Source organism: Myodes glareolus, chromosome 23, assembly GCF_982192425.1.
Source record: "Myodes glareolus chromosome 23, mMyoGla1.1, whole genome shotgun sequence".
Taxonomy (NCBI): Eukaryota; Metazoa; Chordata; class Mammalia; order Rodentia; family Cricetidae; genus Myodes; species Myodes glareolus.
The window spans coordinates 45,209,331-45,233,235 of NC_142048.1; the positions used below are offsets into that span (position 1 = coordinate 45,209,331).

The 23,905-nt window shown below is 42.5% G+C and overlaps 1 long non-coding RNA gene across 1 annotated transcript; it reads left to right on the forward strand.

The window, feature by feature from the left end:
* Positions 1-1,854: 1,854 nt before the first annotated feature.
* On the forward strand, positions 1,855-3,138 carry LOC146890575 (uncharacterized). Its single transcript, XR_014998629.1, has 2 exons — positions 1,855-2,026; positions 2,543-3,138. It is a non-coding gene; the product is annotated as an uncharacterized LOC146890575 (long non-coding RNA).
* Positions 3,139-23,905: the final 20,767 nt, after the last annotated feature.

Genomic DNA, 23,905 nt, shown 5'->3' on the forward strand with positions numbered 1-23,905 from the left:
TGGCAGCATGCTCTCCCTCTTCCCTCTGACAAAGCTCCCTCATAAAGCTGTCTCTAACGTTTCACACCCAGCCTTCAGTTCTACCGTTTCTCACAGACCTGCCTTAGCACATGTGAGACAGTGACCAAGGTGCCGCCATCTTGCTCTCATCCCATTGCTTTAGTCTTAGGCACTACCAGCAAGCTCCTAGTCCCAGAGCGGCCGTGCCCATCCGCCTTGGCAACACGTCCAGAACTTCCCCTGACTCTGACCGTCGCCCAGACGTATAACCCAAACACTTGATGTGTTCTACCAGAACAGGTGTTGATTAGATTTCTGGGGCCTACACCTGCTAATGATGCCACGGTGAGCTTTGCCTTTGAGTTTTGGCGTCAGGAATTCTTTGGGGGCAAACCCCCTCTCTATCCAGGCTAACAAAGGCCTCTAATTGGGCCACACATGCAAGGTGGTCTGTAAAATTATCACCTGGACTATAGCGATGGGTGGGAGAAACTTTAGGAAGACGCTTTGTCCAGCCTGAAGTGACCCCACGGGATCCTGAGAGATCCCCACACATTCACGATGGCCCTCCAGCGCCCACACGGATAAGCCTGAGGAACAAATGGACTTTCTGCGTTTCACCATGACTCTTAATGCCCAGGACTCTCGGTGGTCAGAGGAGGGAGCCCAAGAGTGTGCTGTGGCCATGGAGACTTGCTAGGCTATCTCTCAGGAGTGCACACATGTGTGCTCCACATTCCCCTGGGACACGGTGGGCCTCACTCCATTTCTTCCCGCCATGCGGGCCCCCTTTAAAAGCCGATCTTAATCTTCATATTTATTTATATCCCTCCCACTTCCATAAAAGATTTGAGGTTACTTACAATTCAAAACGCAGATACTGTAAAATCTGAAGCCATTAACAGAAAAGTAAAAAGATCAGAGCCAAGTACAAAGGAGGAGGGGTGGGTGGGGGAGAAGGAGAGTAATTATTCCGGGGGGGGGGGAAACTTAGATTAAAGAAAGCTAATGCAATTGAGAACAAAACGCAGCTCTGAACTCCCTGGTAGCTTGGTAGCTTGGTGGGTGGCTGCCAGCTCCTAAAATAACTATAGATTATTACACCTCAAAGGCAGGTTTAAATGCCTACTGAGGACTCACCCGCTACAGGAGCTTGGCCCAATCACTTCATCCCTCCCGGTTTCTGTTTCCTCATCGGTAAAGCGAGGATTCTCCTACTCACCACAGCACGCAGTGAGCCCAAGAGCAGCACCCCCCCCCCCCCCCCCCCCGCCCAGCACACATGGTGTGTCTGCTCTGGTTTCGAATATTTCACTCAGCCATCGTCAATCCATTCTGAGGCGCCTATTTCAAGTTCTAGCTTTTCTGACGCTGATGTAATGGAAGCATAGCGTCGCAGATTACTTGACAGCATTTTTCTTTCTTATTGGACCTAAAATAACAGTGCATTGTGGGATAGATGGGATACGTTATTAGTGTACTCAAGCCTTACGGGCAGCAGGTGCCGGTCTTGTCCCGTTTGAGAGGTGAGAAGAACGAGGCCTGGCAAATACAAATGGCTTCTCTAAGGACCGTAGCTGGCAAGCAGTGGAGCTATTTGACCCCACAGCTACACTTAACTGCTGTTCAATCAATGATTTCAGCAGCAAACACTGCCACCAAACTTTCTCCGTTGGGACGCAGAGGGATGTAGTGGAAAGGTAGGTGCTTACCCCGAGGGGCAGGCTTTTCCGTGAGAGGACCAGCACGGGAACGTGTCATCCTCTCAGGGTGACGAGTGTATCCGTGTGAATGCACTCACGTCATGGGGCAGAGAAGGGAAAGATGATTCATTCCTCCCAGCTTTCGCCCGAGAGCTTAGCCCTGGGTAGGAAATGCCCTTCCAGGGGGTCAGAGAGGGGTACGTGATTGCCTGACTCTGTATCTTGTCTTCAGCTTTGGGTTTCAGATGAACAACCCTAGCAGACACTGAACACAGCCCAGGTCATCTGCCCCTGGTCATTTATCAGACAGATGGCAGAGCAAGGTAGGTACTCTCAGGCAAGGTTGGTAAGTTAGTTTTAAGGCAGAGACAAAGTTAAGAGGCATGGCCTCCTAAGGTCTCTTGCACACAAGCTGGAAGGACAGGTGGAAGGGACCTGGACAGACCACCATTTGAAGTAAGAAAATGCAGCTTCAAAAAGAACGAGATGGGTTAGGATGTAGCTCAGCGGCAGAGCGCTTGTAAAGCACACACGTGATCCTGAGTTTGATCTGAAGAACCCCCGAGAGAATGAGAAACTAGTCTTCCCATGACAGTAGAGTGGGAGGCGGCAGGGCCACCTGGAGGAGGATTCCTGAGTTTGAGACCCAGTTGAGCAGCTTAGGAGCAAATTATCCAGGAGTCTCGGTTTCCTCATTTTGTTAATGGGCATCACAACATCCCAGTGAGTTACCTCATTGCGGTTGTTAAAAGGTCAATTAAGATAACAGATATGAAAGTGCTTTCCGAGTGAAGTAAGGCTGTGTAAATGTGAGCTGTTATCATTGTCTTTCTTTCTAGGCAAGTACCTGCTTTGTGAGCCTGGACAAGTTCCTACAAGGGAACAGAGAAGATCACTGGTTACGGGACTTGCCCAGCTATGGGGCAGCCCCTGGAGGAATTTAACTTAGAACTCAGCCCCCCTCTGGCTGGTATCTCACTTGTCCCTGGCTGACCTGGTGTAAAGGTTTGGGGTTGCCCCAGGAGGCCCCTCTTCTCGGGTTCTCAGATTCTGCCCTGCAGTGGGGTCTACCAGCTGACTGGGGAGAAGAGCCACTGACTCTGCCTTCTCTGGCAATAAGGCAAGTCCAGCAGCCAACAAATCAGGACTTCATAAACATTGTCAAAACCCAATCATTCCAAGGCAAGCGCGGCATCTTCCTGATAGATTAGCTCCAAAATGTTAAGCTGAGTAAAGTCTGCGCCATCTGAATGATCTAGATGAACAGGGACAGTAAATCCACAAGCCTGAGTTCAACACCCCCAGTGGATGCCCGCGACTTCAGATACTACGCGGATGTATCTGTGTTAGGGTTTAATATAAACTACAGCACATAAGGGATGAACAACCACGAATAATAAAACAGAACTTCAGTAAAATATTGTAACAAACGTTATTTCAAACTAACAAATTGCTTATTTCTAGAATTATCCATTCCATGTTTTTAGACAGAGGTTTGCCACAGGTAAGCAAGCGATGCAGGGCAGGACTGGCTGCCTACAGGGAGAAGGGGTTCTCCGTGGATGACTGGTCTTGGCATTTAAGACCCTCTGGTCTGAAGGGCCTAGCAGACTGTGGCCTGGGAACTGAAAAACGCATGTTCAAGAGGAAGGCACTGGTGTTAACAGGGACACTAGAAGTGGGCCCCACCTTTTCTGGCCTTCCCTCTGAAGGAGAAGGAAGGAGGAAGTGGGAGGAGAAGGAGGAGGGGAAGGAGGAGGGGATGGAAGGGGCCTGGGAAACATAAAGAAAAAAAGAAGTGCTTAATAAGACAGAGGAAGTAGGGGAAGGAGGAGAAAGCAGTGGAACACAGCCTGCCTTGGCAACCAGGGAGAACAAAGTAGCCATTTGCACACTGAGGGTGCCCCGGGAGGGACCTTTCCCTAGATGAACACATCACCCACTCCTCTATGTCGCTAGCCTTTCTGGAAGATGCGGGGCCTTCCGAGCAGGGCCTGCCTTCTCTGGCAGCAGACAAAAGGCCATTTCTGAGTTACACAGAAAATGTGTTACTTTGCCAGAGGGTCGGGTAAGGGCTGCCCGGGCCATTCCTGGCCCAACATAGCGCTGGCGGAGGGGGCCTGTCAGTCACTAGGAGCCAGGCGTGAAAGGGGCCCCTTGTCAACTTCCCCTGCCTTTGAAGTGACTGGGATGGAGGTGCTCAATTAAAAGCCCATCAGTCTGTAAGTAAATCAACGCCTATCAGGCTTGTCACATCAAACAAACGATTATTACCCCAGCCCGCCCACCCCATTAATCTGGCTGTTCCCTCTTGACGGCTCAGGGTCAGGGCGGTGTAAATCCTGTACTGGATTCCAGCCACCTGGATCGGGATGAAAGCGTTGGTACTCTCAGGCATTTCCCAGGGCCCCTGGAGGGAGGGCAGGGGAGGCTCAAGGGGTGCTGAGTCTCCAAAAGACGCGGTTATGGGAGGAGACACAAGACAACCGGGAGACAGAGAGGGAGAGATGAAAGAGGGTTCCTCTAAGGGATCCCAGAGCGCGAATGTTGAGACACTCTTCCACGCTTCCAGAAGGCAAGGTGTTCCGGATGACATTCCTGGACCTTAGGTTCTGAGTCCAGAGTCAGAGAGTAGATTCAAGATCAAGGTGCTTTTCTTCACTTCCCCTCTGGGTTTCTTGGTGAAGGGAAAGAAAGATGGTGGAACGGATACAGGAAAGAGGCGAGGATGCCGCTGTTTCGATCCCTTGTGTCAGGCATCATAACTGGCATGGGCAGGACCCAAGCTTGGTATGAACAGGACACATTAGACCAGAGGTTCTCAACCTTCCTAATGCTGCATCCCTTCAATACAGTTCCTCACGCGGTGGTGACCCTCAACCATAACATTCATCGATTCTTCATAGCTATAATTTTGCTACTGTTATGAATCCTAATATAAATATCTGACATGTGACCCATGTGAAAAGGTCCAAAGGGGTCAAGACCCACAGGTTGAGAACTACTGCATTAGGCACTAGTCACAAGTTCAGACAGTCTGCCCAAGTCCCTGAGTGACACATTGTTCTGGTGAAGCTCTCTGAGGTTCTGTGTGCCGGTTTGTGGTTTCTTTCGGCACCTGGGACCAAGGTCTTGGCTATCCCCGCCGCGGACTAAAGAAAATGTGGGTAAGGAGAAAGGGACACATGCAGTTTGAAAGAGGGTCGAACCGTGAAGGAGGGTCGAGCTGTGAGGGAGGCACTCCACCATGTTGCCTGCAAAGACAAGGCAGATTGACATGGTAAAGGAAGCTCCTGGTTCCTTTCCAAAAGGTTGCCTCAGAGATGCCCCCACTGACTTGTGATAGTCCCCATTTAAAAATGGTGGTCGCTTGCTTATCCACTTCTAGAAGAGTAACTCCTTAAAGAAAGTGAGGCTAGAACTGAGGCAGAGGGCCCAGGAGGGGAAGGTTTTTGGCTCACTTGACGGCAGATTGTATTCAATTCTGACTGCGTAAAGTGTGGAAATGCTTGAAGTAACTGGAAACATTTTTGTTTCGATCTCTCTCTGAGGTGGTTTAGAATTGCTCATGGTGAATCCTGCAGATAGGCTGTGTCAGTCAGCTTGTTGCTGCTGTGACAAAATAGCCCGGGCAAACAATGATTTATTTGGTTTATAGTTTCAGAGGTTTCTGCTTATAGTCACTTGGCCCTATTGTTCAGGGCGTTTGTGACAAAGCAAATTGTGAGCCATGGTGGCTGTGAAGCAAATAAACAGAGGGAAGGGACCAGGCTTACTACACCCTTCAAGAGCATGCCCTCAGTGATGCAGTTTCCCTCTATCGGGCCCCATCTCCTAAAGATTCTGCCACCTCCAAAGAGTGCCATGGGCTGGTGGCCAACCCTTTGTCCATGGGCCTTTGTGAGGGATTTAAAATTCAAGTCACAACACAGACCACCGCCCCAACTGCGTGTGTGGGCTTTCTCTCAGATCCTCTAAGGAGCCAGTTGCCTGTCATGCCAATGTGAACTAATTTGTCCTGTCATCAATACCCAGCAGTGCCCAGTGCCTTTGTTATCTACATTGATAGACATGTTGAAGCATTTCCCAGAGGTGAGGAGGGATCACATGTAAATGCAGCATGACTCTGTGCGTTGTTCACTAAGCATTGACCACACTTTACCTCTGTAAGAATTTTATATTTAGTGGACTCATTGAACCTGCAGGCCCCTTCCTTCCTTCCTTCCTTCCTTCCTTCCTTCCTTCCTTCCTTCCTTCCTTCCTTCCTTCCTTCCTTCTTTCCTTACTCCCTCCCTCCCTCCCTCCCTTCCTTCTTTCTTTCTTGTTTTTTGTTTTTTGTTTTTATTTGTTTTTCGAGACGGGGTTTCTCTGTAGCTTTGGAGCCTGTCCTGGAACTAGCTCTTGTAGACCAGGCTGGCCTCGAACTCACAGAGTTGCAGGCCCCTTTCTAAATCTTTGGAATAAAGCAGCAAGTATGTTGCATGGGAGTCTTTGCAAAGAACCTGCGTGTCTGACCCTTCTTTATCACGCGCGCACTCATTTAGGCAGATAGTTGCAGAACATCTCTGCGTCTAAGTCGTTTGTGCAAGGAGTCAAAGAAGAATTGGAAAGGCGTGTGTCCTCCTGGGAAGCAAGCCACTGCTGTGGAACATTTAACTACGGAAAGGTGTGCTGCATTTGTTTATGTTGCAGAATATTGCTTTCACTGTGTAAAAGGGTGTTGCCTTTGTTTACACTGCAATGGTTTAATTATGTAAAGATGAGCTGCTGTCTCACCTTGCCTGCCTAAGGCACCTTATTGGTCTAATAAAAAGCTTATTATTATATTAATAAGACTTGTAGCTAGGCAGTGAAGGGATAGGAGGGGCCAGCAGGCAGAGAGAATAAATAGAAGAAGAGAGAAGAATGTGAAGGATGAGAGAGAAAGAGAGAGAGACAGAGAGAGAGACCTGAGGTCAGTCAGCCAGGTAGCTGCCAGTCACAAGAAGCAGGAAAGTAGGCAATACAGGATGAAAGCAAGGTAAGAGCTCCTCCCCCAAGCAAAAACGTAGACGAAGAGAAACAGGTTAATTTAGGTTATAAGAGCTAGTGCAACAAGCCTAAGATGAGGCCAAGCATTCATAACTAGTATTAGGTCTCTGTGTCTTTATTTGGGGGACTGGTTGATGGCCCGAAAGAAATTCTCGTACACATCACAGCTAATGATATCTAACTTGAAGCATTGAGCTAGACACCGTATGCTGGGAAGGATGAGACAGAGAGTTCAGAGAGAAGATAATTTATTCAGGTTCTTCTTGGTGAAGGTCTAGAATTAAGCACAGTATTTGCCGTTGGATCATGTCAGGTTTTTAATATGCTCTATAATACAGTACCGTGTGGGCTTAATGCCTGTTGTTACTGGCTGTAATGACAATATAATTCACTGCCATTGTAATCACAGCCACATCACACAATCCCCTTCTCTATCAAGCAGGTGTATTTAACACCAGGAACTCTATCCCAGGTCTCCCCAGAGGTCCTGAGAACTCACAGATGCGGGAGTTGTGTTTCTTACACAGATGCGGGAGGTAGATGGGGTAGAGGCTCTGAACCCGGGCTGCATTTCAAAAGCAAGCTTCAAAAGCTGCTTCTATCGCTAGCCTGCTGTGAGGCCATGGGCAAATCACTTGAACTCCCTGTGTGTGTTTCCCCATCTGTTAAATTGGGGTGATAACAGCCCTGGCCTCATAGGGTTATATGACAATTAAATGCGTGTAAATCATTCACAACTACAGATAGCGTGTACTCAACAATGCCTGTGTTAGGATTACTGCTGAACCGGTCTCTTGAAGAGGAAATGCTAGAAAGGCACAGACAAGGAGCATCAGTCAATCATTTACGTTCATTTTATTTTAAAATTCTTTCCTTATCTTTATGTGTATAGTCGTGTTGCCTGAATGTATGTCTGTGTATCAAGTGTGTGGAGGCCAGCAGAGGGCATCGGATATTCTGGAACTGGAGTTACAGGTGATCATGAGCTCCCGTGGGGGAGCTGAGAATAAAACCCAGATCCTCGGGGAGAGCAGTCAGCACTGTCAATCTCTGAGCCAGCTCTCCAGCCCCTAATTTTGATTTTAAGTCTCTCAGCATTTGTAAACATTTAAAAGTTCTTTTTTTCTACTAAAATTATGTGTTTATTAATATTTAATGTAATGTTAAAAGGTCTATGTACTGTCCACGTGAGTTTAAAACTCTGTGTGTGTGGTTCCGGTCTTTCTTCCAGAAATAGCCATTATCTTGTATTTGTACTTTTTCTTTTTAAATTTGCTTTTGCTTCTTAGGAAAACTTAAAAATTTAAGCATACCATACATGATAACACGCGGAAATCTTAAGTGTACAGGTTGCTTAATTTTAATACATTGTACAATTTTGGGAACACACCTGGATGAGACACAATATCATGTATACTCCATAAGCCTTCCCCTTCCCCAACTTCCTCATGTTCTTAAGATGATTCTGATCTGGCTTATGTCACCATAAATTAGTTTAGGGATTATATCAGTTTTAACTATTAAGTATGTACTCTTGTTTTTTTGTGGGGGCAGGATATTACGAATCTCAGGTGGGTCTTCAAATTGCCCTGTAGTTAAGGATGACCTTGAACTTCTGAGTCGTCTGCCTTCACCTCCCAAGCACCAGGCTAACAGGCAGGTACCGCAACAGCTTGTAGGTGTTGCTGGTGGGCAAACCCAGGGCTTCTTGAGTTATTGGCAAGTACTCTCACAACTGAACCACACTGCTAGCCCTGTCCACCACAGTCCACATTCTGTTTGCAAGGTCCTCTGTGTTGTTATACACAGCTCTAACCCATTCTTTTTCATGGTAGGGTAGGTATTCGATTGTGTGAATGACTCTCATGGCATAAATTTATTCTGCTGTTGGTGAACCCTTGCACTGTGTCCCTTTTCTGACTGTTATCAGTAAAACTTCTGTGGGCTTCCTTGCCTACATCCGTTGGTACATACATGTATTTTGTTCTTCCTTTTCTCTCTGTTTAGAAACAAGGTCTTGCTGTGTATCCCCAGCTGGGCTCCAAGTATTACATTTCCTCAATGGCCTTGCAAGTAACCACAGTTGCTGCAAGTTAATCCACACAACAGCCACGTCTTGCATGGAAGTCAGCCTTTCACAGCCTTCTTCCACATCCACGGGCTCTTATGTTTTTTTTTCCCTACTCCCTCTTCTGTAACGTTCCCTGAGCTTTGGGTGGTAGAAGGCTGATATATCCACGACCCATCACAAGCACTCAGAGTGATTTAAACTGAGCACTTTGACCAGTCATGTGTCTCGTTGTTAACTACTGTCCATCACAAAAAGAAACGTCCCTGAGCCAAGTTGAGAGCAGTGCAAATCGGTGTTTATACTTATGGCTATGTAGTATAGATTGATCTTAACACATACTTGTTGAAAGTAAAGTTTAGTCAAAATTTTTGTGGTCGTTTTTGGTAGGTGTAGTGGGCTATATATTTCTTACATGTTTTAATAATTTTTTGTTAGTATGATGTGAGCGTATATGTGTAAGTTTGCATGTGTGCGCCCAGGAGTCCATTCTCACCTTCCACCTTATTTGAGAAGTTTTCTCATGGTGCTCACCACTGCATAAGCTGGGCTTCTGTTGCTTCTCCCGTCTCTGTCTCCCATATCCTGGTAGGAACATGCTGGGATCACAAACAGATATTTTTTATTTCTATTTATTTATTTTTATTTTTCTCTGCTCCCTTCCCTTCCTCTCCTCTCCCCTTCTACCCATTCCCATGGTCCCCATGCTCCCAATTTACTCAGGAGATCTTCCCTTTTTCTACTTCCCATGTAGATTAGATCCATGTATGTCTCTCTTAGGGTCCTCTTTATTGTCTAGGTTCTCTAGGATTGTGAATTGTAGGCTGTTTTTTTTCTTTATGTCTAAAAGTCACTTATGAGTGAGTACATATGATATCTGTCTTTCTGGGTCTGCGTTACCTCACTCAATATATTTTCTAGATCCATCCATTTGTCTGTAAATCTCAAAATGTCATTATTTTTTTCTGCTGTGTAGTACTCCATTGTGTAAATGTACCATATTTTCCTTGAACTCTCAACAGAGGAATCTAAAATTCATTTAAGGAAATGCTCAACATTCTTAGTCATCAGAGAAATGTAAATCAAAACAACTCTGAAATTCCATCTTATACCTGTAAGAATGGCCAAGATCAAAAACACTGATGACAACTTATGCTGGTGAGGTTGTGGGGAAAAGGAAACACTCCTGCATTGCTGGTGGGAATACAAACTGGTACAGCCTCTTTGGATATCAGTATGATGATTTCTCAAAAAATTAGGAAACAACCTTCTCTCAAGACCCAGTAATATCACTTTTGGGTATATATTCAAAGGATGCTCAACCGTGCCTCATGGACATGTGCTCAACTATGTTCATAGCAGCTTTGTTTGTCATAGCCAGAACCTGGAAACAACCTAAATGCTCCTTGACTGATAAATGGATAAAGAAAATGTGGTACATTTACACAATGGAGTACTACACAACAGAAAAAAAACAACCACAAACAGATTTTATGTGGGTTCTGGGGATTGGAACTTAGGTTGTCAGGTTTGTGTGTGAAGCGCTTTACCTACGGGGCCATCACCCCAGCCCCATGACTTTTGTTAGGCTATATTAATTATATATAATCACAGGTTTCATTATAACGCATGTGCGCATGCATGTGTGTGTGTGTGTGTGTGCGTGCGTGCGTGCGTGCGTGTGTGTGTGTGTGTATGATCCTATCCCATTCATCCTCATTACCTTTTGTACCTGCTTCCTACTCTCATTCCCATTCTCCTACTCCTCCCAACTTGTCCCCTTTGTATTTTCATGTCTGTATTGTCTTGGGAATCTCAGGGATCTTTTCAACCAATAACCAATAGGTAAGTATCCACCTCTGACATGAGTGTTTTACTTAATAGTGTAAGGCTTCTGGGAACAGCTTTAATTCACCCACACTGGCTTCCTTCATTCAAATTCTTTTTTAAATTAAAAGTTATTTACTACTGTTGTGTGTGTGTGTGTTTGTGTGTGTGTGTGTGTGTGCGCGCGCGCGTATGTGTGTGCATGCTAAAGCACACATGTGGAGGTCAGAGAACAACCTTAAGGAGTCACTTCTTTCCTTCCACTCTTACATAGACCTCAGGGCTAGACCTGCGCTCGCCCGGTTAGCACAGCAAAGACCTTTATTCACTGTGTCATCTCGCTTCCCTTTGTCCTGGTCCACTGCTCAGTCACTGTGAAGAGACACTGCTGGTGCGGGAGAATTATCTGTATTCTGCCAATCATGTATTTTAATAAAACGCTGATTGGCCAGGCAGGAAGTATAGGCGGGTCAACCAGACAGGAAGTAGAGACGGAGCAATGAGACTAGGATAAGGCTAGGGAGGAGAAAGCTCCCTCAGACACTCCTGCTCAGACCACCGAAGAGGCAGCATGTAACTTGCCCAGCTGAGAAAGGTACGGAGCCATGTGGCTAACGTAGATAAGGATAATGGGGTAACATAAGTTATAAGAACTAATAAGTAGCCTGACCTAATGAGCCAATCAGTTTATAATCTTATGGAGTCCTGTGTGTGATTTTTTCCTTGGGAATTGCCGGTTGTGGGGTGCCGGGCGGAACAGAAACCCCAGCAAGCCGGCCCCCTAATGTTACACACTGTGACCCCAGCAACTCTTACAAGAGAAAGCTTTGAAGTAGGGGCTCAGTTACAGTTTCCAGGGTTTAGTCCATTGTCATCATGGCAGGGAGCATGGAGACCCACACGGTGCTGGTGCAGCAGCTGACCTGCAGGCCAAGAGAGAGACCCCAAAGCCTACCCCTAAGTGACACACTTCCTCCAATGAGGCCACACCTCCTAATCTTTTTCAAATAGTGTTATTCCACGGTGACTAAACATTGAAATATATATGAGCCTCTGGGGACCATTCATATTCAAACCATCACATAACCAAATAGTTTTTAACCCCAAATTTTATTTTATTTTTTGGTTTTTTAAATTCAGAGTCTCTCTATGTATCCCTGGCTATCCTAGAACTTGCTATGTAGACCAAACTGGTCTCAAACACACAGGGATCTACCTGTCACTGCCTCTTAAGTGCTGGAATTACAGACGTGAACCACCATGCCTGGCTCAAATTTTATTTTTTTAATTAACTAATTAATTAACAATTGGTTACCAAGTATCAGGTTTTCTTATGGATTTTTCTTTGAATTTATTTCATGATTGTATACACATGTATGTGGGCATGCCTGTATCATGGCACATACGTGGAAGTCAGAGGACAACTTTCTAGAGATCCCCCCCTTTATTTTTATTTACCATGCAGGCTCTTTGGGACTGAACCCAAGTCGTTAGACTTGTCAGCAAGCAGCTTTACCCACTGAGCAATCTGCCAGCCACCTTTTCACAGTCCTCGTTTCGGTGGGGCCTCCTCCCTCCTCCTGCCTCCTACCTGTTTACATTCTCAGTTCCCAGCCTTCCACTTTCATATCATTGGGTGTTTTGTTTGTTTGTTTGTTTGTTTTTATCGCCCCCAAATACCCTTAAGGCCCTCTTTTCCACTCTAATCGGCCACTTTCTAGTTTCCTGACCTCTGACCTCTACATGCACTGACTCCCATATAAATGCACACATACAAGAATTGTAAGCCAAGATTGGTGTATAAGGGAGAATATGTGGTGTTTCTCGCTGAGTGTGGGTGACCTCACTGAATACAAAATTTTTCAATTCTACTGATTTTTCTTGAAAATCTTATTTTTTTCTTTATGACTGAGTAAAATTTACAGAATGTCTTTGAGATACAGTTTTCATTGTCAGTTCTGAGTTTGGGGGAGTGTAGCTCACTTATGGTGCATTTGCCCAGAATGCACAAGACCCTAGGTCTGATATCCTAGAACTACAAAATAAAACTTAAATTTTTTTTGTGTGTGTGTGCATGCACACACGTGTACATGTAAACCACGCTGCCTGGTTTACACAGTGCTGGGAATTGCCCTTGAGACCCTGGGCATGCTAAGCAAGCATTCTACCAAGTGAGATACCCCTACTCTCACATTGAATTACTTCAATTCTTTAAATTTTACTTAACTATGTTAAAAAAAATCTCCAGATGTTCTTATGTGTTATTCTCTCTTAGTTCTGTTGGTTTCTGCTTTATGTATTTTGAGACTATGTTATTAGGTCTATACAGATTTAGAATTGCTCTATTCTTCTGTTGAGGTGCCCACCGAGGGACTCGCCTGTGCTGGTTTACCCTGTCTGATACATACCTAGTGCCACCAGCTTTCTTCTGGCTGGGGATTGCTTGCTGTATCTTGCACATCCTTTTAGCTCCAACCTTTTTCCAGTTATCTGTTTGTATATAACAAATCACCCCAACAAGCATTTTGTTATACTTACAGGTTTTATGGCACAGTAAATTGGACGCAACATAATAGTGGCCTCTTATTGTTGCTTTATGTCATCTGAAACTTTGGTTGGAAAGACTTGGGTGATTTGGAGCTAGAATACTGTCTGGAGACTTCTTTATTCATGTCTGACACCTGGAGTTGGATAACATGATGTGGGGCCCAGCTATTGTATTGACTGGAATGCCTACATATGGCCTCTCCATATGGTTTCAGCTTCCTTATAACATGACAGTCTTGGTAGTCAGGTCTCTTAAACAGTGGCCCAGACTGCTAAGAGTGATGCTTCATGGCACAATGTGTGCACTGTATTATGATAATGCATGTTTATAATCTTGCCTCCAAAGCCAGTGTTGTTTTCGTCATTCTTTGTGGGTTGAAGGAACCACAAACAGGCCCAGACTGGTGCAGACAGGTGGACCCGACTCTTACTGAGAGATGTGCTACAGGGTCGTGGCTGTGTGTATAAACCGCTCCATGGCTCTCCTCATGCTTAAGGTGTTGCTTGGAAACACCCAATAGTTAGATTTTTATAATTTTTATCTAGCTTTACAATTTATTTTAAAAACTGAATTGCATTTTAATTAGTTAGTAAATTAAGTGTGTGTGTATGTGGGGTGTGTGTGTGTGTGTGTGTATGTGTGTAGGTGAATATATGCAATGTTGTGTGGACAACTTCTGTGAGTCAATTAACATTTTCCCCACCATGTGGATCCTGGGGATTGAAGTTAGGTCATCAGTCTTGGTGGCAAGAACTTTTACCCACTGACCCTTTTCACTGGCTCAGTCTTTGTTTTTTAACTGAAATCTTTGATCCATTTATATGTAGAGTAAGCATGGAGATTATAATTTAAATCTATCATCCTATACTTTTTACTTATTCCAAGTGACTTTTGTTAATTTTGCTCTCATTTCCTTCTTTGGAACTATTATGCAAATTGCTCCCTTTCCCTAATCTAGTTGATTTTTTTTTTGGTACATTTTTTAATTATTCTCTATGATTGTTCTGAAATCGCTGAGTCATCAGTGTACAGAGACTGGACTCATCTGTATTGTTTTAGTGTATGTGTTGCTGAAGTGAGCACAATAATCATGCAAGAGATTCCTATGTTTGCTGCTACTTCACTATAAACTACCTTACATGTACTTACACCACATCCTGAACAATTCAAGAACCCGACATCATGTACCCTCCACTTACCTGACCCTGATTTTTTATGCTATTTTAAGCATAGATTTCATTCTGTGTATTTTGATTTTCATAAGGCACTATATTTTATGCACTAAATACCAATTTAAATTTGCCCACAAATTTTACCTTCTGGCATTGCTTAGTCCTTTATTCATTTCTGTGTTTTCATTTGGGATCTTCTAACCTCCCCCCCCCCCGCCATGCTCCTGGCATTTTTTTTTTATGTGTCTATGTTAAATTCTGTTTTCATTCCCTGGAAATGTCTTTGCCATGCCTTCCATGTTGAGGGATATGAGCATAGAATTGTAAGTTTTATTTTTTAGATTATTTTAGTGATTCTCTAAGTCTCCTGGTCCCACTTTTTTTCTCTTCTATTTATTTTCAGTTTTAATTACTCCTCTTTTGAGACAGTTTGCTTCCTCCTTCATCTGCCTTTAGGACTTTCCTCTTCGTTTTTCATTTTTAGTAGATTTTCCTACAATGTATACTGCTGTAGTAATTTTATACTTTTCTTCTATGGGCTTATAAGTTTTTAAAAAATTATGTAGCATTATTTTATTCTGCCTTTCATCATTTTTGGAAGATTCCTAGCTAGAATTTCTTAAAAATTCTCTCTCCTCCATCTGAGAACCAGGCACAAATATGTTCGATGATTTTACCATGTATCTTCTATGCTTGAAAAAAATCTTTCCTTGTTTAAAAAAAAACCTGAATGCCTAATTTACTTTGAATTACGCTATTCTGTTTTTAATCTCAGTAAATATGCTAGGATCTCCATCTCACATTTTTTAAATCAGACTACAGTTCTGTTGTAAAACTATACCTCCTTTATTTTCTTAAACACACCGACGCTAGTTTAAAGTCTGTTGGATAATTTCAATAATGTCTTTGCTGTTTTTTTCTTATCTGCTCCCCCACCCCCGCTCTGATTTTAGTCATTCGATCATACTTATTAGCACGTCTGGTAAATTTCAGTTGAACTCATTAACTGTGTACAAAAAGCTGTGGTCTGGATGATGTATCTTTGTTTCCTCCCAAGTATTAAAGGCTGGGTTTTCCATAGGGGTAAAGGGTTTGCTTAGGCTACTTGAGGCCCTGGGTTCACTCCCTAACCCTGTAAAGGACAAAACAAAAGATTATTTAATTTTCTTATGTTCGGGAGTAGGAATGGTCAACTCATCCCTATGCTGCCAAGGGTGACTAGGAGCCTTGATAGGGTGATACGTATTCCCTTATTCCTCCTCTCGGAAATCCCAGGGATAGTTCTCCTTAATCTAGGATGTAACTCATTTCCAGACAAGCAAATTTTCTGGGATCTCAACTCAAATTCTGAAGTTCTGTTAGATCATGTCCCCTCTGATGGCCTTGAACTTTAACCTCTGACTTCCTAGTTTTGCCTTTATTTCACTTTATGCCACATCAGGCCCTGACAAGGGACTCAGAAGAGAGGCCAGAGACAAAAGCATGGTTTACCTCAAATTCCTTCCCTGTGTGCTCTTGGTCCCATCAGTTTCTCCAAAGTTTGTTGCTTGCAGATGTTTATATGCTGTTGTCCTGGACATTTAATTTAACCATTATAATTATCAGTGAAGGATGTATCTTTGTGATTTGTGAAGGATTTGTCTAACATCCTTCAATTAAATAAAAGTTTTTTGTTAGCTGGGTGGTGGTGGCACACGCCTTTAATCCCAGAACTCAGGAGGCAGAGGCAGGTGGATCTTTGAGTTCAAGGCAAGCCTGGTCTACAGAGTGAGTTGTAGGACAGCCAGAGCTCTCAAAAGAATATATATATATATATATATATATATATATATATATATATATATATATTCATATATATATTTACTACCTGAATGTATTTTTATATAAGCACTTTTCTTGCTTTGAGACTTAAAAAACTATATCACCTTGCTGTACTAGTTTTGCATGTCTGGAGAATAACTTACCAAATTTAGAGGCCTAAGACAACAAATAGTTATCGCACAACATTTTGTGGATCACAAGTCTGGAATTAGCTCAGTGATACAGTTCTGGCTTAGGATCTCTCATGAAGCCAAGCTATCAGGAGGTCATCTGAAGGCTGAAGTAGAGGCTTTCCCTCTGGGCTCTCACATGTGTCTGGAAAGTTCTCCCTGGGTACTGGCAGGAAGGGTAAGCTCTTCCCTGTGTGAGTCTCTCCCAAAGTTACTCTGAGAAGTCATCTACCACCTTTTACTATGGCTTGTCATAGAGAAGCAAGTCATTGACTGTTGCACTCCAAGTTAGGAAGAAGGATGGGGTGTTGAAGAATTTGTGTGTGTATATTTACTAGAACAATCACCTATAGTAGGTGGATTTCTTTTTTCACTGACCGCTGTGTTTTTAAGCTTCACTGGTGTTGTTACAAGTAGCTGTGCTTCATGTATTTTTTGTTTGTTTGTTTTTACTACTTTTGTATTATACACAGTGAATGGACTAAAACTGCATTTCTTTCATTGTCTTGATGATGATCGTGTGGTTTGTTAGAATCTTTTTCTTTTTGAGGCAAGATCCTGATATATGATAGCACAGGCTGGCCTTAAACTTACTATCTGGTTCTAGTTCTCTAAGGCTGTGGCTGTAGACATAAACCACTACACTTGGCCCAAGAAACATTTTAAAAAGCCATTCATATTAAGTTTCTTTAAGAAAATACAGTGTATTTGACCATATTCACTCCCCAACCCTACTCTTAGTTCCTCTGAGAGGCATCCCATCTCCTTGCTCCCCCAACATCATGTCTTCTTTATATTTTTAAATGTAATAATCCACTGACTCCAGTTTGTGCTTTCCATATAATTCTGGGTGTGGGTTCATCTACTGGAGTGTGGGTGATTTACTAAAGTGTCATATCCTTTTTTATTCTTTTATTATTTTTTTCTTGAAAATTTTCATATAATGCATTTTGATTACGTTTTTGTATCCCCCCTCAGCTCCCCCAGATTCCCCAACTCCCTACCCACTCAGCTTTATGCCCTTTTTGCTCTTTCAACGAACAACAAACAAAGAAGAGACAAAACCAAAAACCAAGAATGTGACCCCTTATAAAACCACAAAACAAAAATCAAAGTAAACAAGAAAAAAAAAACCACTAAGACCCCCCCTCCAAAAAAAAAGCCAAAATAAAGCAAAATGAGATGAAAAGTCCACAAAATTTCCATTGAATTCATTTTGTGTTGGCTAACTATCCTTGGGCCTGAGGCCGGCCCTGGAATATGTTCGATCCACCCAGTGACACTCCACTGTAGGAAACCTGGGCTTACCCTTTGTCTCAGGTTTTCTATTGCTGCTGCGAAACACCATGGCCAAAAAGCAAGTTGGGGGAGGAAAGGGTTTATTTGTCTTACATTTCCAGGTCATAGTCCATCACTGGAGGAAGTCAGAATAGGAATTCAAGTGGGGTTTGAACCTTGAGGCAGGAGCTGATGCAGAGACCATGGAGGAGAGCTGCTTACTGGTTTGCTTCCCCTGACTTGCTCACCCACCATGGGCTGGGCCTTCCCCTGCTGATCACTAGTTGAGAAAATGCCCTACACCTGGAACTCATGGAGGCATTTCCTCAACTGAGGCTCCTTTCTCTCTGACGACTCTAGCTTGTGTCAAGTGGACACAGAAAACCAGCCAATACACCGTTGCCAGTAGGTACCAGTTGCAGGTAGCTTCCTGGTTAGGAGTGAGAGCCAGCGTTCCCCCTCTCACTTCTAGCACTCAGCCTGGCTCGAACCTGTGCCGGTCTTGTCAGGGCCGACAGTCTCTGTGAGCACATATGCTCCTCAATCCTGTTGTGTCCTTAGAATCGTCCATCACTTCTGGCTCTTACATCCTTTCTGCCTCCTTTCCCACATGGATCCTTGAACTTTGAGGGGCGATGACTTAAACATCCCAGTTAGGACTGAGTGCTCCAAACTCTCCCACTTTCTGCACTGTTCTGGGTCTCTGTGTGGATTCCCATCTACTGAAAGAAGAAGCTAAGAAGCAGCTTCTCTGATGTGGGCCGAGTGAGGCACTGGTGCACGGGTACAGCAGTATGTCATCAGGAATCAGTTTACTACGATGGTCCTTTTGCAGAATAATATCATCAGTTTCTCCCCTTAGGCCCATGACCCATCTAGTCTCAGGTTCTTGGCTGCTTAAGCAGTGTCTGGGATGGGTTTCATCTCAGACCAGAAAGTGGTTGGTTTCTCTCAAAACATTTATGCTGCTATTGTAAAAGCATATCTTATATACAGTGGATTTTTGTGTATGCATAATATATATATATATATTTTAAACAGGGTCTCTGTACATAGTCCTGACTGTCCTGGAACTCACTACGTATAACAGGCTGGCCTCAAACTCACGAAGACCCATCTGCCTTTGCCTCCCAATTCTGGGATTAAAGGCATGCACATCTATACCTGGTTCCATTTGGTTTTTCAAATGACCTTTAACATTAGCTGTCCCTCTTTGTATTCCTTCTTTTACCTTTCTCTCCATCCCCCACCCTACATAATCCTCACATTCTAGTTTTCCTTTAGCGCTCCATAGCACTGTATTCTATTTCCCCTTTCTTGGGAGATCCTTTCCTTCCTCTGGTCCATTACTAGGTACCTAACCTCTGTAGTTACTCATTTTATAGGCACATTTCAAACTTAAAATATAACAATCACATATATGAGAAAACATGGAATATTTGTTTTTTTGTGTCTGAGTTACCTTATTCAGAATGATTTCTTATAACTACATTCATTTACCTACAGATTTCATAATTTATTTTTAGACAACTAAATAGTATTATATAAATGTACCTTATTTTCATTATTCATTCACTTGTTGATGGGCATCTAGACGGTTTCCAATATCTGAATGTTATGAGTAGAACAGAAACTAACATGGTTGAGTAAGTGTCTCTCTAGTAGGATATAGTTCTTTGGATATATGCCCAAGAGTGGTACAGCTGGATCTTGAGATCTCTTTCCAGCTTCCTGAGGAGCCACCACACTGATTTCCATTGACTTTCCAGTGACTGTACAAGTTTGCACTCCCACCAGGAATGGGCAAGTGTTTCCCTTACTTCACATCATCGTCATCATGAGCTGTCATTTGTTTTATTGACCTTGGCCATTCTGACTGGTGTAGGATGAAATTCCAAAGTAGTTTTATTTGCGTTTCCCTGATGGCTAAGGATGTTGAACATTTCTTAAAGTGCTTCTCAACCATTTGTGTTTTATTTTTTGAGGATTCCTTTTTTAGTTATGTATCCTATTTTCAAATGGGCTATCCATTTTTTGATGTTCAATTTTTTTAGTTCTTAATGTATTCTAGACACTAACACTCTGTCAGATAAATAATTGGTAAAGATCTTTCCCCATTCTATAGGCTGCCCCTTTGCCTGAATGATGGTGTCCTTGGCCTTGCAGAAGCTGTTCATGGGTGATTGATTAATTGCGGGGCTTAGTGCCTGTGCTATCAATGTCTTGTCCAGAAAGTCTTTTCTTGTACCAATCTGTTCCCCATGTTCTCTTCTATAAGAGTCTGAGTATCATATTTCATGTTGAGGTCCTTGATCCATTTGGAGCTGAGTTTTGTGCAGGGTGATACAGATGGATCTCTTCATCCCTCTACATGCAGCCATACAGCTTGACGAGTGCTAATTGTTGAAGATGCTGTCTTTTCTCCAGTGTGTGCTTTTGAACAGTTATATCCTTAAAGAAAATGGGGTTTTCTTCCTCTAGTTGAGGTCTGCATCTCCTGGATGAAGTCCACTTGATCACGATTGATGATCTTTTTGTCATAAACTTGAATTTAGTTTGTGAGTGTTTTATTGAGATTTTTGCATCTATGTTCATCAGGGATATTGTCTTTAAGTCTCTCTCTCTCTCTCTCTCTCTCTCTCTCTCTCTCGGTTTGGTCTTTGGCTTTGATATTAGGTTAATACTGGTTTCAAAAAAAGAATTTCGAAGAATGCTTTTCTTTTGTATTTTATATGTAATACTTTGAAGAATATTGCTAATTCTTCTCTGATGGTTTTGATGGTCTGATGGAGTTTGGTACTGAGTCTGTCTAGCCCTGGGCTTGTCCTTCCTTCCTTTCTTCCTTCCTTCCTTCCTTCCTTCCTTCCTTCCTTCTTTCCTTCTTTCCCTCCCTCCACCCTCCCTCCCTCTTTCCCTCCCTTTCTTCCTTCCATTCTTTTAATTTCTTCCATAATTCCCTTCTTTCTTCCTACCTTTCCTTCCTACCTTTTATTCTTTCCTTTAGTTCCTTCCTTTTATTCCTTCTTCCTTTCATTTCTAAGTTAGGAGATTTTTGTTTACTGTTTCTGTCATTGCTTGATATGATTATATTTAAATGATTAATTCATCTTGATTCAGCTCTTGTAGGTCATATACACCCAGAAATAAATCCATTTCTTTTAGATTTTTTTTAGTTTGGTGCGATATAGATTTTTAAAGCATGTCCTTATGATTCTCTGAAGTTCCCAAGTATCTGTTGTAAGGTCTTCTTTTTAATCTCTACATGGTTAATTTTGTTCCATTCGCTGTCTTTTGATTAATTTGGCTAAAGGTTTGCCAGTCTCATTAATGTTTTCAAAGAACCCACTCTTCATTTCATTCTTTCCATTGCATTATTTTTTCCATTTCTAGTTCGTTATTTTCAGTCTAGGTTTTGATGAACCTTTCCTGTTCACCGTTTTTTGGTGTTGTTTGTTCTTGTTTTCTAAAGCCTTCAGCTGCACCATTAAGTTATTAATTTGAGATCTCTCGAAGTTTTTGCTGTGGGGAGACGGAAAGATTTCTCAGTGGTTAAGAGTGTGGCTATTCCTCTAGAGGTTCTGGGTTTGATTCAAAGGACACATTGTGATTCACAGCTGTCTGCAATTCCGTTTTTTTTTTTTTTTTTTGGATTCCACACCCTCTTCTGGCCTCCATGGTACCAGGCATGCTTGTAGGTCTCATACGTATAAATGAATAAAAACACTCATATATATAGATTAAAATTAAACAATTAAAACAGACCTTTTTTTTTGATGTAGGCATTTGGTGCTGTAGTCTTCCCTCTAGACTGTCTTCGCTGTGCCCATGGGTCCCTTGTGTTCCCATTTTCGCTCTAGGAAATTTTAAATTCCTTCTTGAGTTTTTTTTCCCCGGGACCCAATGATCATTCAGTACTGCGTTGTTTAGTTTTCACGAGTTTGTGTATGTCTGTAGTTTCTATTGCTGTTGATACCCAGTTTTATTTCTTTGTAGTCAGATCGGATGCAGGATATTAATTACAATTTTCCGTATTTGTTGAGATTTGTTTTGTGGTCTAATATATGGTTGACTTTGGAAAAAATTTCTGGGCCGATGAAAGAAGGTCATGTTCTTTAGTGTTTGGATGGAATATTCTGTAGATATCTGTTAGTTTTACTTGCTTCATGATTTTTTTTTAAACCTCAAACGTTTCTTGTTTAGTTTTGCCCAGATGATCTTTCTATTGGTGGGAGTTAGGCATTGAAGTTATCCACTATCACTGTGTGGAGGTTCATTTGAAGTTTCGGTGGGATAATGCTTCTTTTATGAAACTGGGTGCATCTGTGTTTGGTGAGTATGTCTTTCTTGGTGGAGTGTCCAGTGACCCTCTTTATCTCTTCTGAGCAGCTTTGATTTAAGTGTATTGTATCAGATACTATAATAGTTATTCCTGATTGGTTTTTTGTTCCTTTTTTTTGGAATTTTCTTTTCTATCCTTTGACCCTGAGGTGGTCTCTGTCTTTGTTAATGAAGCTTGTGCGTTGAAGTCAGCAAAAAGGTGGAATTAGTCTTCGAACCCAACCTGCTAGTGTATGTCTCTTTATTAGGGAATTGAGATCATGAACGAGAAGAGCGGATGTTGAGTAATGTGTATTGATTCATGTCTTTTTGTGTTTTTGTGGCATTTGCTGAGACATTTTTTTATCGACTGTTCTGGAATTGTTATTTTTTGCCCTGTGACCTCTTGAGTACACCAAAGTTCCTTCTGGTGTCTTCTGTAGAAATGGCTTAGTGGTGATAATGATAATTTTTAAAAATATTCAATGTTTTGGTCATGGGAAGTTTTATTTATCGTCCAGTTTTAGTGGATAGTTTTGCTGGATATAATATTCTAGGTCAGCAGTTGTTGTCTTTTGGAACTTGAAATACATCTCTCTAGGCCCTTGAGGCTTTAAAAGTTTCTTTTGACTATAGTTAGGTGTTATTATGATGGTCCTGCCTTTATAATGCTTGATGTTTCTTTCTTATGACTTTAAATACCCTTTTATTCCATGTTTTTAATATTTTAACTATACTATGTTGTGAGAGTTTGTTTTCTGTTGGAGTTTGCAGGCATCTGGTACCTGGACAGGCATTTCTTTCTTTAAGCTTAAGAAATTTTCGTCTATGAATTTGTTGAAAATGTCCTCAATGCTTTCATGATGGTGTTTGTTCTCCTTCTATGCCCATAATCAAAAGCTTATGTCTTTTCATGGAGTCCCAGTGCTGTTCATGGTGTCCCATTTTCTGTTCATACTTCTTCTACAATTGTCTTTACTGAGTGATCCAATTCTTCTGCCTTGTCTTCCACCCCCAATTCTGTTTTCCCACACAATCCATCCTATTGGAGAGGCTTTCCAATGAAATTTTTATTGGTACTAAGTTTTTTGTTTCCAACATCATCTCAGTTTGAGTTTTCTTCAGCAATTCTGTCACTATTTTCATTTCTTGAATTGACTACATTTTATTCATCTGTTTTGTTTTCATGGAATATATTCATGCATTATTTGAGTTATTTGAACATGCTTATAATAATTCTTTTGAATTTTTTTTTGGCCTTCGAAGTCATTTCATGATGTGGGTGCCATTATTAGAGGGTTACCAGTGATCTGTGGAACAGGCATATTGTCTGAGTGTTTCCGTGGTTTCTGTGCTGGGCCTTCTGTATCTGTAGCTAGTTTATCGGTTGATTGTTCTTTCTTTCTTTTGTGTGTTTTGTTTTAAATTCTAGACACCTTTGTTTTTCCTTCAGAGCTGGGGTTTGCAGTGTTAGGCGGAGGACTAAGTCCTAGTAGGACTGCTTTATACTTTCTTCTTTGGGACTCTTATTTAGGGCCAGAGGCTCTATTTCTGGATTTTCTTTGAGGGTCAGATAATGACCTATGTTAGCCAGGACTTCCTCCCTTTCTCTTGTGCTTTCTCTGTGAGTTGGAGGAGCTGTCCATGGGACTCTGGCCCTACCTAGACTCAGATTGCATCCTCACCTTGGTTTCTCAATTACCACTGCAACTACTGGGAGATGTGGCACTCTCAGACACTGTGGGCCTAGCCAGACATTGAATCCCAAGTTAAATCAGGATTTGAACACCTGTATCTGGGTCTACAGCTTCCTTTGATACTGCAAAACACCAATAGACCTTACCTCAGTTTAGGGCTGGTCTGGCCTCTTCATCTGCAATTGTTGGAGCTGCTGAGAAATGGTTTCAAATAACAAATTCTGTGGTTATAAAACTGGTGCAATGTTCTTAGACACGCTTGCAATGGACCAT